The sequence below is a fragment of the Camellia sinensis genome, chromosome 5, assembly GCF_055761805.1.
Source record: "Camellia sinensis isolate YWXY chromosome 5, ASM5576180v1, whole genome shotgun sequence".
Classification (NCBI taxonomy): domain Eukaryota; kingdom Viridiplantae; phylum Streptophyta; class Magnoliopsida; order Ericales; family Theaceae; genus Camellia; species Camellia sinensis.
The window spans coordinates 148,333,982-148,351,830 of NC_138965.1; positions in this window are offsets into that span (position 1 = coordinate 148,333,982).

Below are 17,849 nucleotides of genomic sequence, written 5' to 3' on the forward strand. Positions count from 1 at the left end.
TTGAGCTTATTCATGTGTTAAAATTTATATATTACTACGAGGTCAACGATTCAAGTTTTGTCATAAACAAGACTCTTTTCCAAATTACGATATTAGTAGAAATATGATGAATTTTATATATACACATTTTTTCCCTTGATCATTTAATGACAAAAAATAAAATAAATTATAGGAAAAATAAGTAGATAAAATACTAAAATAATCCAAGTTAATAACAACCCATAATATTTTTTCTTGATGATTTTTGAAGTCAGGTTATTCTTTTTGTCTTTGATTTTTTTCTTTGAATAATTTTGGAGACATGATTTGGAAGTCCTTGTCATCAAGTGAGTGTAGTTTAATCATGGATAATGACAAGGATTAGCAACTCTTGAATAGCTAAACAATAAGGTGGTGGTTGGGTTTGTACCTGGGCTTGGCTTTGAATTTTTTTTTTTTTAAGTTGAAAAATTGGGCTGAGAAGTGCTCCAGTACAGATCATAAAATTCACCTAAAGTCCAGGTTTTGTTTAGTTTGATTTTCAGAATTTTTAATTTTTAATTTTTAATTTTTTTTTTCTGAAGAAGTTAATTTAGTGAAAATATGAAATTAAAAACTCAATATTTTTTAAAAAGTTTTATCTTACGAGGGGTAGAATTACTTTTTAAAATTAAAAAATATTTTTTTAATATTTATTTTTATCAAACTAATTTCTATTTTAAAAAAAAAAATAATTTTCTAAAAATCAAACCAATCAGAAGTTCTCTATATTTTTGGATTAGGCTTGTTTCCAACCCAAATTGGAGGTGCTGTTGGGGTATGAGTCCATTTTAATGATCCGAGTCATTCATTTCGCAGGGCACTGCATGTATATTATCTTTGAAAAAGTTTAGGTCAATCTGATAACTATAACCTCTTTATTTTATTGCATTAGATAAAATGAAAAAATTATGATTATTTTACATAATTTTTTTAATAGATGATATAAATACAGGGATAAATGATCTATTTAGATCATAAACAGAGCCATGGCCCGGACAAACAACACTGGAGACACAACCAATCTCTTTTCTTTTTGTTTTTTTCATTTGAGAATATGTTATTTTTCTAACTTTTTGATTTTTTACGAAAAGATGTAAAAAAAATAAAGAAAGTGATGTGAACTTATAGTGACATTTTAGCTAAAATTAAAGGTTGCCAAACGGGACCTTATTGATCACTCCACTAATTTATCTGATTGACGAAATTATACTTACATACTTCAAAATTGAATCAAATTGTTCAATCAAGGTGTGGAAGATTTATCTGGTGGTTCTAATAACTTCACTCGTCGGAGATTTCAGCCACCCCGCGGTGCTGGTTGCCGCTACGCTGCAGCCTCACCGGATTCTGATGGATACAGATGTCAACATGAATGATGTTTTACACTCTTTTATGTTTTGAAGCAAAAGAGATCAGAATTCGACCTCCAAGTCTCTCTCTCCATTTGATCATCATATTTAAATCTATTGCTTATAATTCTTTGTTCATGAATGCTTCAATTCTTGTTCATCTTCTAAAGAAACTACAGTTATTTAAACATTTCAATGATTTGACTAGCAGTTCAGTAAGAAAAGTGTATATATGTGGTAAAGAAAAATGTTTGGGAGCACTAAAAAAGGATCACTAGAGGGAGCACTAATGATGTGACAGTAGGTCCTGTTCACTTTCTATGCCTTGTTTTTATTTTTTTATTATTGTTTTTGTCATTCCTAATAGGAAAATGCGTGAGAGCTCGAATGTGTAGAGCTCGAATGGCTCGAAAATATTATTTTACCGGTAAGAGAATAAAAAAATGCCCTAAAACGACGTCGTTTTGGGATTTCGAGCCATTCGAGCCATTTGATTTCGAGCTACGTAGCAGTGCCGTTCCTAATATATTAGTGCTATTAGTGATACATTTTTTAGGAATCCGGATCCTCGGCCGCCCTACCCGGCAGCCCCCCAAAACGACGTCGTTTTGGGGGTTTTTTTTTTTTTTTTCTTTTCTTTTCTTCTTCTTCGTTCTTTTCTTCTTCTTCGTTTTTTCCGACGAGCTGCCATAACCAGAGGGGAGGGGAGAGGGAGGAGAGGGAGGAAGGAGGAGGGAGGAGGTTGCGAGCTCGCCATCGCAGCTCGTCGCCTCGCCGCCGGCCGTCGCAGCCGTCCGATCGTCGCCCGATCCAGATCGTCGCCTCCAGCACTGCACCGCCGTCGCCTCCGGCCCCGCCTCCTCCTCCTCCCTCCTCCTTCCTCCCTCCCTCTTCCTCTCCTTCCTCCCTCTCTTCCTCTGCGTTTTTTTTTTTTTGAAAATTTGCCCCCAAAACGACGTCGTTTTGGGGGCTGCCGGGTAGGGCTGCCGGGTAGGGCGGCCGAGAATCCGGACTCATTTTTTAGTGGTCTAAATCATTGTTGATGTGGTAAAAGGTGTGCTAGAAAAAGTTTTTTTTTTTTTTGGAAAGTACTTTTTTGTTAGAAATAATCACCTTACTTGTTTCCACTTTTCAAAAAATACTTTTCAGAAAATTTTACTTTCTTATTTTTCGTATTTTTTGTTTTTACTGAATTTTTTTAATATTTTAAGTAATTTTTTTACTTTTTAGACACACCTAACATAAATACACCTTAAAAGTAAAAAAAATTGTAAAAAATTTACTAAATACCAAAAATACAAAAAAAATACAAGAATTCAGTACATTTTTTATATTTTTATGTATTTATTAATTTTTTTAAATATTTTTTCACAAATTTTTTACTTTTTAGACACATCTAAGTAAGATGCATCTAAAAAAGTAAAAAAACATGCTTAAAATTTTAAAAATATTCACTAAAAATAAAAAAATACGAAAACTAAAAAAATCAGTTTTCAAAAAATTTAATCCAGAAAACTCAAACCAAACACATAGAATGGTTTTATAAGCTTATTTTGGGTTAAATTTGAGCCCAAATTTGAGTAGGGTCCACATGTCTTTTGAGGTAGGTCCAAAGAGGTGACGTGTTCCTTGCCGCATGGCAAGTCACATAGTGAAGACGATTCGTAAAAACCATTTATGAGTGAATGGGAACTTGATGTCATTTTCAGGTTCATGAAATGGACAATTCAAGAAGTAAAATATGGATTTTCTTGATATGGATTGTCCCACATTGAAACTTTAAGAGAGCTTGGGTATGTATATAAGCTCTAGGTGGCAACACTTCGGTTGGGCCCTAGGGGGTACTCAAAGTTTGTAGAAGGGAGGAGGTATGGACAATGTAATCCTTAGTCCAAACCACCACACACGGGCACGGGTGTGGGTTGAGTCGGTTCTAACATTGAATTTTTGGACAAAATTTATTTGAATTTTTTCAAATTCTTGTAGAAAATTAGTTGAATTTCAAATAAATCAATTTTTTTTTTTAGTTCAAAAGTTGTGCTTCTTCCAAGTTCGAATTCCAAAAAATTCCCAATTGATAAATTGTTTTTTAACAAGTTTTTAACTGCTAGAATCTGCCAGCAATTTACAGATTCAACAGTTAGCAGATCTGGAAATGTATTTGTTCAAAACTGTTTGCACCTGTTTTGTTTGTTTTCATACATGTTTGGAATTTTTGAAGAGTCACCATTTGTCCTGTAAATAGAAGAGTTTCCAACAGGTTTTTCACAATCACAAACATTTAGAAAAAACTAAAATTCTCTTGGTTCCCTCTCGGTTTTGCTCCTTTGCATAAATTCTCTTCATACTAGTTTTTAGGAAAAAATTAAGAGAGTATTGAACACAGGTATGGTTCACCGTACAAATTGTTTGGAGTGCTATTACAATTTGTAAAGATTATTATATTTTGGGAGATTGACGCAATTTATCCGTAAGCACCGAAGCGGGGTGAATCTGTCTTAAGGACAGAGTGTTACACACTCGACTTGATCGTTTTTATTATTTTTCATTTCGGTAAAATAAATTTTGTAAGTAATTTATTTTTATCTGTTTGATTTGTTTCAAGTTATTTATTTTTCACAGAAGATTGTTTCAACAATCTTAAGACAGATACGAATTATTCTCTTTATACAAAATTTTTCGTTTGTTTTCTTTATTCTTTTCTTGTTCTTAGAGAAATTATTTTATGTGGTTTTACAAAGAAATATTTTGGTTAGAAAAATAAATAGTAGTAATATACTGTTTATTTTCTTTGATAACTAATAGTAATATACTGGTGTCATTAACAATTCAGAATATTTATTTGTGAAGTTGGTCATTAATTAATTTTTGATTTTTGATTAATTAAAATTCTGTTTTAGTATTTTAATTTTTGAAGTGTTACAAAAATTTAATTTTCTGTGTGGAATTAATTTGTTTAAATAAAATTTCATTTTATTTTTAAATTAATTGGAAATAAAAGTTACAATTCTTGTTTATTTTATTTTTACAGAATTTAATTCTGTAATTTTGGTTTAAATTTTATGTGTAGTATAAAATTCTAATTTTAATTCTGTTTTATAATTTAGAATTTATGGTTACTGAAACTAATACTCAAACAAGTACTGTTATGGTGGCTGCGATTGTGTCAACCCCTCCTCCTGTTGTGACTGTACTAGTCAATCACGGTGAAAAGAAAGAGAAGTTCTTAGGAACTGATTTTAAAATATGGCAGCAGAAAATGTTATTCTATCTTATTACTCTAAACCTGACTCGTTTTCTTCGTGAAAATGCTCCTACTCTGAAAGAGGATGAAACCAACCGGTAAGTGGTTGCTGCGGTCGATGCTTGGAAACATACTGATTTCCTTTGCCGGAATGACATCTTGAACGGACTTGGCAACACATTATACAACGTCTACAGTCTTATCAAGACATCTAAGGAACTTTGGGAGCCTTTGAAGAAAAAGTACAAAATAGAAGATGCTGGCTCAAAGAAATTTGTAGTTGGCAAATTCTTGTATTTTGTGATGGTTGAGTCTAAGACTGTGATTAGCCAAGTTCAAGATCTCTAACTCATTTTGTGTGACATTCATGCAGAAGGCATGTCTCTTAGTGAATTATTTCAAGTTGCTGCCTTAATTGAAAAATTACCACAAGGCTGGAAGGAGTTCAAGAACTACCTCAAACACAAGCGCAAAGAAATGTCTTTAGAAGAATTGATTGTGCATTTGAGGATTGAAGAGGACAACCACAATTCAGAGATGTGGGCTGGTAAGCATCTAATGGAGTCAAAGGCAAATTTGGTGGAACATGCTCCAAAAGCCAAGAAACAGAAGTTTTCTGGAGAAAGTTCCTCACAAGGCTCTAAAAGAGGAGAAACCAAAAAGTACAAGTTTAATGGCAAGTGTTACATTTGTGACAAAGAGGGACATCGGGGTAAAAATTGCCGTAGCAAACACAAAGGCAAAGGAAAATCAAGTAAGAAGCATGCTTAAGCAAATATGACCGAAGTCGACAAAATTTCCAATGGTATTGATGACATAAATCTTTCTGCAGTTGTTTCTGAGGAAAATCTTGTCGGAAATCCTAAAGAATGGTGGGTGAACACTGGTGCTACTCGTAATATTTGTGTCGACAAAAAGATGCTCACATCTTATTATGTGGTGGACAACAACGAACAACTTTTCATGGACAACTCTTCGACTTCTAAAGTTGAAGGGCAATGAAAGATTATTTTGAAGATGACATCTGGAAAGGAACTCACTCTCAACAATGTGCTGCATGTACCGGACATTCGCAAGAATTTAGTCTCCGGATCTCTGTTGAGTATATAGCGACCCCGGTCTTTTCCCATTTGATTATTGTATCCGGACTTAGGTTCCGTAGACTCTGTCATTGTATAATTGTTGTTGTTGCCCCTTATTTTGCTCATTTGGACTTATAGGATGTGTTGGGCAGGTTTGTTTCAGGTTGGTTGGGTTTAGAAACCAAGTGTTGCTGTCCAGAATTTTGGATCTTCGCTCGAGCGAGGAGTTTGTCGCTCGAGCGAGCTGTTATTTTTGGTTCTTCGCTCGAGCCGGGGTTTGGTAGCTCGAGCGAGAGGTTGCGTCTGATTTGCACCTGTAGTTGTGCATTCTTGGCTCGAGCGAGCTTTTCTTCGCTCGAGCGAGTTAGTTCGTTCTTCGCTCAAGCAATAGTTCTTTCGCTCGAGCGTGAGTCTGGTTACAGACCTGAGGGTTTGAGTTCTTCGCTCGATCGAGTTTTCTTTCGCTCGAGCGAGCTTTTGGGTTGTTGGCTCGAGCAAGGTTTTCTTGGCTCGAGCGTATCTTTTCTCTGTCTGGTCGCTCGAGCGACCAAGTCTTCGCTCGAGCGAGCCTGTCAGGTTTAAATAGGCAGCAGCGTGTTTCAGATCTGTTTTTCATACACTTTCATATTCTAAAACCCTAGTTACGAGTTTTCTCTCCCTATACACACCTTCTCTCTTAGGATTGATCTACTTAGGGTGTGTTTTTACCCTAGATCCTTCATTAAAAAGATAGAGTGAGTCGAGGGTTTCCATCTAATCTGAATAGTTGGCGATTTGGAGCACTTTGGTTTTGGGTATTCATCTCTGTCTTCTCCATTTGGGTTGTTCTCTTCGAGGTAGGGATCTCCTACTCCATTTTATAAGTTTTGATCTAAGTTTTGGTATTTTGATATGTTGGGGATACTTTGGTAATTTTGGGAAAAACCCTAGTTGTATTATTAAATTAATTTGTATAATTAATTAATGGAATTGGAAAAAGATGGTTAAATTCATGGAATTTGGGAATTCATTGATTAAATGGCATAGTTGGTTAATTTGAATCATTTGTCTATTGAATTGTTGACATAGTTATCTTCAGTTTAGAAATAACTGTTTTGGGCTATCGGTGGAGGATAGTCGTGATTGTTGTAGACATTGCATGTGAATTAGGAATAACTGAAACTAATCACATTGGTTAAGTCATTAATTTTGACTATTGCATTGATACAGAAAATACGTGTATTGATTGAGCATTGCATTTGCATACATTGTTTTGTGTTGGAGGAGATAGGGGATGTACTCCACGGTTTAGGGGAAGATAGGGGATGGACCTCTAAACCGGATTTTGTTTGGGAGGAGATAGGGGATGGACTCCATTAGCATCACTTTTATGTGTGCTTATCTATATTGAAGTGTTTTATTGATACAGCACTAAAATGTGTATCAATCTGGAAGTATGAAGTGTTTTGATTTGAGCTTGAGTCTCATATGTTTGTTGTAAGTTTGGCCAGGTTCTGAGCCATGTTGATAAAATTGGAAAGTGAAACATGTGTTAGACAATAGTGTCTTGAGGCTGTAAAATGAAGCAATTGATTATCTTGGTTAACCATCTGTTGAATGCTATTGCTTTATTCATTGCTTATATGTGGTTTAGTATATTTCTACTGGGCTGTGGCTCACCCTTTATGGGAACATCATTTTCAGGTTCAGGTGATAAACTACCTCCAAGGACTTAGCTTGGGAGGGTTTGGCTTCTGGATTGAAGAAGACTACCTTTAGTTAATAGTTTTTATTTATTAGTACATGTAAACATTCAAGCCTAGGGCTTTTCTTGTATTGAGTTAGAACTCATATTTTTGAATCTAGGTGTTGGCTTGGAAAGATGTAAGCCTGTAGGGCATTTTATTCGATGTTACATGTAATGCTTAATTTAGTAATACTCTGATGAATGAATTAATAAATTGTCTTCTTTAAATAATGCATGTCAATGATATATAATGGGTTAATTTTGAGGGCGTTACAACTTGGTATCAGAGCGTACCGGGTTTGAATACTTTGGGTACGTGGGAAGTGATTAGTATCACATTGGGTTCGTCTCGTTTGGTAGAGACTTAGTGTAATGTTATATGCTTATGTGATAACATGTTTATGTGATTATGTGGGTATGGAATGTAGTTTCTAGGATGTTGATTGGACCCTTGAGTTTCTTGTAGTCTTGTTGGAAAGGCACTTGATCACTGCTGCTTCCAACCGGAACTATAGTAACGCATTGGGACTATCATTATCCGAGAATGAAATTCGTAGGTGCTTATGTGATTATGTGCTTACGTGGAATGTACTATTGTTGTCCATTGCATTAGGACGCGAGTGTTTAGCTTCGGCACATTTATTAATGTGCTAATGTCTTTGTTTTCTTTATTAGGATGTCAGGACGTGGACGAGGACGCGGTAGGCGTGGTAGGCCGGGTAGGCAGGAGGTGCCTGTGCTAGAGGAGATTCCGGCAGTTCAAGAGGGAATTGGCCAGGCCAATGTGGCCGAGCCAGTAGGCCAGCAGGCTATGGGCGCTCTAGCCCGAGAGATAGCAGGGGCATTCAGGGAGTCAGTAGGCATTCTCAGAGCTGAGAATCAAGCTCAGGCTGTTATTGCGGATGCATGACCTTCCTTTCTGAAGAGGGAGTTCTTCCGGTCTAATCCGGATGAATTTGTGAGTGATCCTAAAGAGCCGCTTAAGGCAGATGAATGGCTCGAACAGACAACGAAGACGTTTGAGATGCTTGGCATCGAAGACGAGGGGTTGAAAGTGACCTTGGCATCTTTCCAGTTGAAGGGGGATGCGGGTCAGTGGTGGAAGTTTACTAAGGGGCGTATAGGAGGTACGTGGGAGGCTTTTGTGAATGCTTTCCAGGAGAAGTTCTTATCTCCAGCAGTCAGGGAGAAGCTGCGAGACCAGTTTTGTCAGCTTAAACAGGCGAGTTCTTCAGTGGCCGAATTTGAGGCTGCATTCACTAGTTTGTCCAGGTTTGCACCTGAGTTGGTGACGTCTGAGGAACGTCGTTGTATCGAATTCGAGAAGAAGTTGAGGCGTGGCCTCAAGCTGAGAGTTGGGGGAACTATGATTCGGGATTATGGGCGTATGGTTGATGCTGCAGCCCACATGGAAATCATGATGCAGGAGGAGGAGGAAGGACAGAAGGGCTCCAAGAGGAGTTAGGATGGTCAGAATGATGGTAGGAGACAGAAGGGTTTTAATCCCCAGCAGTCTCAGGGTAGCTTTTCTAGGTCGACTTTTCCTGTACCGAGTGTTAGTTCGGGGAAAGGCAGTCAGGGAGAAATTACCTGTTTCAAGTGTGGCCAGCTGGGCCACAAGTCTCCAGTTTGTCCTCAGAGGGGAGGAGTTCAGAGAGCAGCATCTTCTTCGGCTCGATCTCAGAGTCAGAGTCAGGGTAGAGGTCAGCCACTCTCGTGTTATCAGTGTGGTCAGCCAGGGCATATGAAGAGGTATTGCCCGCAGTTGGGTGGCACATCGGGTGCATCTGGTTTGAGGCCGACTCAGGGTCAGCAGCCAGCTCAGTCGGGTCAGGCCTCGAGGGCCAATCAGGGGGCTTCATCGTCTCAGTCGATGCAGCAATCTTATGCTCCTAGGGTTGAGCAAGTTGATCAGAGGTCGTCTGGGCGCGTGTATGCTGTTACCGCGCAGGATCTTGTGCCAGCACCATCAGTTGTGAGAGGTACCTTTTTGTTTTGCAACTCGGTTGCTAATGTTTTGATTGATACGGGTGCATCTCATTCCTTTGTGTCTGCTGCATTTGCATCTGTTTTGGAGTTGGAGTTAGCACAGTTAGCATCTCCTATTTGTGTGGTGTCACCTCTTGGGGGTGAATTGATCTTGAAACAAGGTGTTAGGGGTTGTGATATAGAGGTTGATTATCATAGAATCCCATTTTCCTTTGTAGTTATGCCTATGAGGGGTTTCGATGTTATTTTGGGTATGGACTGGTTATCGTCATACCAGGCAGTTATTGATTGCTACCGCCAGAGGGTCACTTGTTGTACCGTGAGCGGAGAGTATTTTCATTTTCTGGGGGACCGGGTTGGTGATGTGTTGCCACCGGGGTATGTTCCGCGAGGACGGAGTGAGCTTAGTGGTCTACTTGCTAACCTTTTGATTAGTGAGGATGTTGAGACTCAGACTGTGTTGCCAAGGGTGGTTTGTGAGTACTCAGACGTCTTTCCCGAGGATCTTGTTGGTTTGCCACCGCATCGGGAGATTGAGTTCTCTATTGACCTGGTGCCCGACACGGCGCCGATTTCCATGGCACCTTATCGTTTTGCCCCAGCCGAGTTAGTTGAGTTGAAGATCCAACTCCAAGAGTTACTAGACAAGGGTTTTATACGTCCTAGTGTTTCGCCGTGGGGAGCACCGGCCCTTTTTGTTAAAAAGAAAGGTGGTGCTTTGAGACTGTGTATAGATTACCGGAAATTGAATCGGGCTACGGTTAAGAATAAGTACCCTATGCCTCGTATAGATGATCTGTTCGATCAGTTGAAGGGTTCCCGTTGTTTCTCGAAGATAGACTTGAGATCGGGTTATCATCAGTTAAGAGTCAGGAAGGAGGATATTCCGAAAACGGCATTCCGTACGCGGTATGGCCACTATGAGTTTCTGGTGATGCCATTTGGGCTCACCAATGCACCGACAGTTTTTATGGATTTGATGAACCGGATATTCCGGGAATTTTTAGATCGTTTTGTAGTCGTATTCGTGGACGACATCCTTATCTATTCACCTTCTGAGGAGAAGCACAAGGAACACTTGAGAGTGGTGCTTGAGTTACTTAGAGTCCATAAGCTTTATGCTAAGTTTGGGAAGTGTGAGTTCTGGCTGGAAGAGGTCAAGTTCTTAGGCCATGTAGTGTCTGGTGAAGGAGTGTCTGTTGATACATCCAAGACTGAGGCAGTGCAAGATTGGGCACAACCTAAGAGTGTGTTTGAGATCCGCAGTTTTCTGGGGTTAGCTGGGTATTACCGTCGGTTTGTGAAAGATTTCTCTAGGTTAGCATCACCGTTGACTAGACTGACTCGGAAGGGAGTCAAATTTGTATGGAGTGAGACTTGTGAAAAGTCATTCCAGGAGTTGAAAGTTAGACTGACCACCGCTCCAGTATTGATTATTCCAGAGAGAGGGTTGGGTTATGCAGTCTATTGCGATGCCTCACGAGAGGGTCTGGGTTGTGTGTTAATGCAAGAAGGGAAAGTAGTTGTCTATGGTTCACGTCAGTTGAAAATTCACGAGCAGAATTACCCTACGCATGATCTAGAGTTAGCAGCTGTGATATTTGCCTTGAAGATTTGGAGGCATTATCTTTATGGTGAGAAATTCGAGGTATTCTCGGATCATAAGAGTCTGAAATATTTGTTTACACAGAAAGACTTGAACTTGAGGCAGAGGAGGTGGATGGAGTTCATAGAGGATTATGACTTTGAGTTGCATTATCATCCGGGAAAGGCCAATGTGGTGGCCGATGCCCTTAGCAGAAAACCTGTTGGCGTCATAGCTAGTATAGCCATCCGAGAATGGGAGATGTTGAGTTCACTTGGGGAGTTTGATTTACTTCTGGGCGAGTCCGTTGAGGCTGCGGCCTTGTTTTCTATTGTTGCACAGCCTACACTTGTGACTCGAGTGTTAGAGGCTCAGAGAGGTGACCTTGAGGTAGAATCTCTCCGTGAGAAGATTTCCGGTGGGAAGGTTGAGAAGGGTTTGATGGTGTATTCCGACCTGAGTGTGAGATACCGAGACCGTCCGTTTGTGCCGGAGTCTTGCCGAGAGGAGGTACTCCGAGAGTTTCATCATTCACGCCTTGCGGTGCATCCGGGAGGCACTAAGATGTACCGGGATTTGGGTCGTCAGTTCTGGTGGCGGGGTATGAAGAGAGATGTGGCAGCTTTCGTATCTAAGTGCCTTACTTGTCAGCAAGTGAAGGCCGAACATCAGAGGCCAGCGGGTTTGTTGCAACCCTTGCCTATTGCCGAGTGGAAGTGGGAACACGTCACTATGGACTTCGTTGTGAGTCTTCCGAGGACTCAGCGGGGTAGTGATGCTATTTGGGTGGTTGTAGACCGGTTGACTAAGTCGGTGCACTTCATTCCGATGCGCGTGAGAGATTCGGTAGATCATCTTGCCGCCTTGTACATTCGAGACATAGTGAGGTTACACGGGGTTCCAGTGACGATCGTCTCAGATAGAGATCCTCGTTTTACTGCCAGGTTGTGGCAGAGTTTGCAGAGTGCCTTAGGCACTAGGTTGACCTTTAGCACGGCTTACCATCCTCAGACTGATGGGCAGTCCGAGCGTACTATTCAGATCCTTGAGGATATGCTGCGGGGTTGTGTTCTAGACTTTAGTGGGTCGTGGGAGAGGCACTTGCCGTTGGTGGAGTTTGCCTACAACAACAGCTTCCAGTCGAGTATCGGTATGGCACCATTTGAGGCCTTGTATGGCCGACCGTGTAGATCTCCTGTTTGTTGGGCCGAGGTGGGTGATGCACCTCTGTTGGGTCCAGAGTTGGTGAGGGAAACGACGGAGAAAGTTGAGCTTATCCGTAAGAGGCTTGTTACAGCACAGAGTCGTCAGAAATCGTATGCCGACCGTAGGAGGAGACCTTTGGTGTTTGAGGTGGGTGATCATGTCTTTCTGAAGATATCACCTAGACGGGGTTTGATGAGGTTTGGGAAGAGTGGGAAGTTGTCCCCTCGGTTCATTGGTCCGTTTGAGATCCTTGAGAGGATTGGCGAGACTGCTTATCGTTTAGCTTTGCCGCCGCAGTTGTCCGGAGTACATGACGTGTTTCATGTGAGTATGCTTCGGAAGTATGAGCCAGATCCATTACATGTGTTGGATTAGACCGATTTAGTGGTTGATGAGGATGTCTCGTATGAGGAGAGACCGGTTCGAGTATTGGATAGGCGGGATCAAGTTTTGCGAGGCAAGACCATCCCTTTGGTAAAAGTTTTGTGGAAACATCATGGAGTGGAGGAAGCCACTTGGGAGCGTGAATTGGAAGTCCGCGAAAAATACCCGGACATGTTTATTAATTTGTAATCTTGTATTTAGATTTTGTAATATTGTTGAACTTAAGAGCTTTACATATGTCTTAAGTTGTAAAACGTTGAGTATGTTTTGGTAAATGGGTGTATCTTGAAACTTGCTTCATTATAGAAGTTTAGTATATCATTGCATATGTTGATTACATTGCTGAGTGTGTTATATATATCATGCAATTGAATATGATGTGGGGATTGCTAACATTGGAAGGAATAATGCATAATATTGATACCGGTTGAAATATATGTTGTTTTATATGTATGTTGTGAGATGCCTCTTGATAAAGAGATGAAGTGACCAGTATTGGGTCAAGCTGTTTATTATTGTTATATAATATCTTTGGGAATTGAGAAAAACTTGTTTTTTATAAACTTATGCTTAATTTCGGGGACGAAATTCTTTTAAGGGGGGGAGGTTATAGCGACCCCGGTCTTTTCCCATTTGATTATTGTATCCGGACTTAGGTTCCGTAGACTCTGTCATTGTATAATTGTTGTTGTTGCCCCTTATTTTGCTCATTTGGACTTATAGGATGTGTTGGGCAGGTTTGTTTTAGGTTGGTTGGGTTTAGAAACCAAGTGTTGCTGTCCAGAATTTTGGATCTTCGCTCGAGCGAGGAGTTTGTCGCTCGAGCGAGCTGTTATTTTTGGTTCTTCGCTCGAGCCGGGGTTTGGTAGCTCGAGCGAGAGGTTGCGTCTGATTTGGACCTGTAGCTGTGCATTCTTGGCTCGAGCGAGCTTTTCTTCGCTCGAGCGAGTTAGTTCGTTCTTCGCTCGAGCAATAGTTCTTTCGCTCGAGCGTGAGTCTGGTTACAGACCTGAGGGTTTGAGTTCTTCGCTCGATCGAGTTTTCTTTCGCTCGAGCGAGCTTTTGGGTTGTTGGCTCGAGCAAGGTTTTCTTGGCTCGAGCGTATCTTTTCTCTGTCTGGTCGCTCGAGCGACCAAGTCTTCGCTCGAGCGAGCCTGTCAGGTTTAAATAGGCAGCAGCGTGTTTCAGATCTGTTTTTCATACACTTTCATATTCCAAAACCCTAGTTACGAGTTGTCTCTCCCTATACACACCTTCTCTCTTAGGATTGATCTACTTAGGGTGTGTTTTTACCCTAGATCCTTCATTAAAAAGATAGAGTGAGTCGAGGGTTTCCATCTAATCTGAATAGTTGGCGATTTGGAGCACTTTGGTTTTGGGTATTCATCTCTGTCTTCTCCATTTGGATTGTTCTCTTCGAGGTAGGGATCTCCTACTCCATTTTATAAGTTTTGATCTAAGTTTTGGTATTTTGATATGTTGGGGATACTTTGGTAATTTTGGGAAAAACCCTAGTTGTATTATTAAATTAATTTGTATAATTAATTCATGGAATTGGAAAAAGATGGTTAAATTCATGGAATTTGGGAATTCATTGATTAAATGGCATAGTTGGTTAATTTGAATCATTTGTCTATTGAATTGTTGACATAGTTATCTTCAGTTTAGAAATAACTGTTTTGGGCTATCGGTGGAGGATAGTCGTGATTGTTGTAGACATTGCATGTGAATTAGGAATAACTGAAACTAATCACATTGGTTAAGTCATTAATTTTGACTATTGCATTGATACAGAAAATACGTGTATTGATTGAGCATTGCATTTGCATACATTGTTTTGTGTTGGAGGAGATAGGGGATGTACTCCACGGTTTAGGGGAAGATAGGGGATGGACCTCTAAACCGGATTTTGTTTGGGAGGAGATAGGGGATGGACTCCATTAGCATCACTTTTATGTGTGCTTATCTATATTGAAGTGTTTTATTGATACATCACTAAAATGTGTATCAATCTGGAAGTATGAAGTGTTTTGATTTGAGCTTGAGTCTCATATGTTTGTTGTAAGTTTGGCCAGGTTCTGAGCCATGTTGATAAAATTGGAAAGTGAAACATGTGTTAGACAATAGTGTCTTGAGGCTGTAAAATGAAGTAATTGATTATCTTGGTTAACCATCTGTTGAATGCTATTGCTTTATTCATTGCTTATATGTGGTTTAGTATGTTTCTACTGGGCTGTGGCTCACCCTTTATGGGAACATCATTTTCAGGTTCAGGTGATAAACTACCTCCAAGGACTTAGCTTGGGAGGGTTTGCCTTCTGGATTGAAGAAGACTACCTTTAGTTAATAGTTTTTATTTATTAGTACATGTAAACATTCAAGCCTAGGGCTTTTCTTGTATTGAGTTAGAACTCATATTTTTGAATCCAGGTGTTGGCTTGGAAAGATGTAAGCCTGTAGGGCATTTTATTCGATGTTTCATGTAATGCTTAATTTAGTAATACTCTGATGAATGAATTAATAAATTGTCTTCTTTAAATAATGCATGTCAATGATATATAATGGGTTAATTTTGAGGGCGTTACAGAGTAAAAATGAGTTTAGGCTAGTTTTTGAAAGTGATAAATTTGTACTTACCAAAAATGGGATGTATGTAGGAAAATGTTACATGTCTGATGGCTTTTTCAAACTAAATGTAATAACTGTTATACCTTCTGTTATTAATAAAAATACATCTTCTTTTTACTTGCTTGAGTCTTTAAATTTATGGCATGGTAGACTTAGACATGTTAGTTATGGATCTTTGCGTAGATTAATTAATATGAAATATTTACCTTAATTTGACATTGATTTAAATCATAAATGTGAAATTTGTGTGGAGGCAAAATTATCCAAAACTTCTTTTCATTCAATTGAAAGAAGTACGGAACCACTTGAATTAATTCATAGTGACATTTGTGATTTTAAATCAATTCAAACTAGAGGTGAAAAAAAAATATTTTATCACTTTCATAGATGACTATACTAGATATAGTTATGTTTATTTAATTCGAACCAAGGATGAATCTTTGGAAACTTTCATTTAATATGAGAATGAAGTTGAAAATCAACTTGGTAAGAAAATTAAAAAAAACTTAGAAGTGATAGAGGTGGTGAATATGAATCACCTTTTGGTGAGTTTTGTAAAGAACATGGAATAATTCATCAAACCACCGCTCCTTACTCACCTCAATAAAATGGAATTGCTGAAAGGAAAGATAGGATTTTAAAAGAAATGATGAATGCTATGTTAATAAGTTCTGGATTGCCTCAAAACTTGTGGGGGGAAACAATACTTTTTGCTAATTATATTTTAAATAAAGTACCTTGAAAGAAATTGAATTAAATACCTTATGAATTGTGGCATAAGAGAGTACCATCCTACAAATACTTAAAAGTGTGGGGGTGTTTGGCTAAAGTGGCTATTCTTAGTCCTAAAAAGACTAAGATAGGTCTTAAAATTGTTGATTGCATTTTCATTGGTTATGCCATGAATAGTAGTGCATATCGATTTTTGATTTATAAGTTAGAATATTTCAAAATGCATGTAAATACTATTATTGAATCTCGGAATGCGTCTTTCTTTGAACATGCGTTTCTAAATAGAACTGGATAAGAGACTAGTACTAATAAAAGATCTTATGATGCTATTACTAGTCATGATCAAGAACAAGAGCAAGAAATAAATCAAAATGAGGAAGAAGAACTTAGGCGTAGTAAACGTGCTAGAACCTCAAAATCTTTTGGTCCAGATTTTCTAACATTTTTGTTAGAAAATGACCCCTTAACTTTTAAAGAAGCTATGTCCAGTCTTGAGGTTCCTTTATGGAAAGAAGCTGTAAATAGTGAAGTTGAATCTATCCCGCAAAATCACACTTGAGAATTGGTGGATCTGCCACCAGGTTGTAAAACTCTTGGGTATAAGTGGATTTTCAAGAGAAAAATGAAAGTGGATGGATCAATTGACAAATACAAGGCAAGACTTGTAGTCAAAGGTTTTAGACAAAAAAAAGGTCTTGATTATTTTGACACATACTCACCGGTTACTAGAATAACATCCATTAGAATGCTAATTGCTATTGCATCATTGTACAATCTAGAAATTCATCAAATGGATGTGTAAATTGCTTTCTTAAATGGTGAGTTGGATGAAGAAATTGACATGGAACAACCAGAGGGATTTTCTATTCCAGGAAAAGAAAAGAAAGTGTGTAAATTGGTTAAATCATTATATGGTTTAAAACAAGTGCCAAAACAATGGCATGAGAAATTTGACAAGGCAATGATGTCAAATGGATTTAAAATTAATGAGTGTGACAAATGTGTTTATATTAAAAACACAGACAAATTTTATGTCATTGTATGTCTTTATGTGGATGATATGCTCATTGTAGGTAGTAATAATGACATGATTAAAACTACCAAGAAAATATTGAATAAACATTTTGACATGAAAGACATGGGGATCGCTGATATAATTCTAGGTATGAAAATTACCAAAACATCAGAAGGTTATACTTTGTCACAATCTCAATACATCGAGAAAATACTTGACAAATTCAGCATAAATGGTGATTATCTTGCTAGAACACCTGTGGATGTTAATTTGTTTTTTTTCTAAGAATGTACATGAAAGTATTTCTCAATTGGAGTATGCCTAAATTATTAGAAGCTTAATGTACTTGATGAACTGCACTCGCCCTGATATAGCTTATACAGTAAGTAAATTAAGTAGATATATGAGTAATCCAGGAGTAGAACACTGGAAAGCAATTATACGAGTTCTAAGACATCTTCGATTTATTCGTAACATCGAACTAAATTATACTAGATATCCAGCAGTACTTGAAGGATATTGAATACTAGAGACTCAAAATTCACCAGTGGGTATGTTTTACTCTTGGTGGGGCGACTGTATCTTGAAAATCTTCCAAACAGACATGCATTGCTAGGTCTACTATGGCATTAGAATTCATAGCTTTAGATAAAGCTGGGAAAGAAGCAGAATGGCTTTGTCACTTCTTTGAAGATATTCAAATGTAGCCAAAATCGGTGCCTGCTACATGCATACATTGTGATAGTCAATCAGCAATAGGTAGAGCACAAAATCATATGTATAACAGTAAGTCGTGACACATTCGTTATCGACATAACACCGTAAGACAGCTACTCTTTAATGGAATTATTTCCATTGAATATGTGAAGTCTAAAGACAACATAGTGG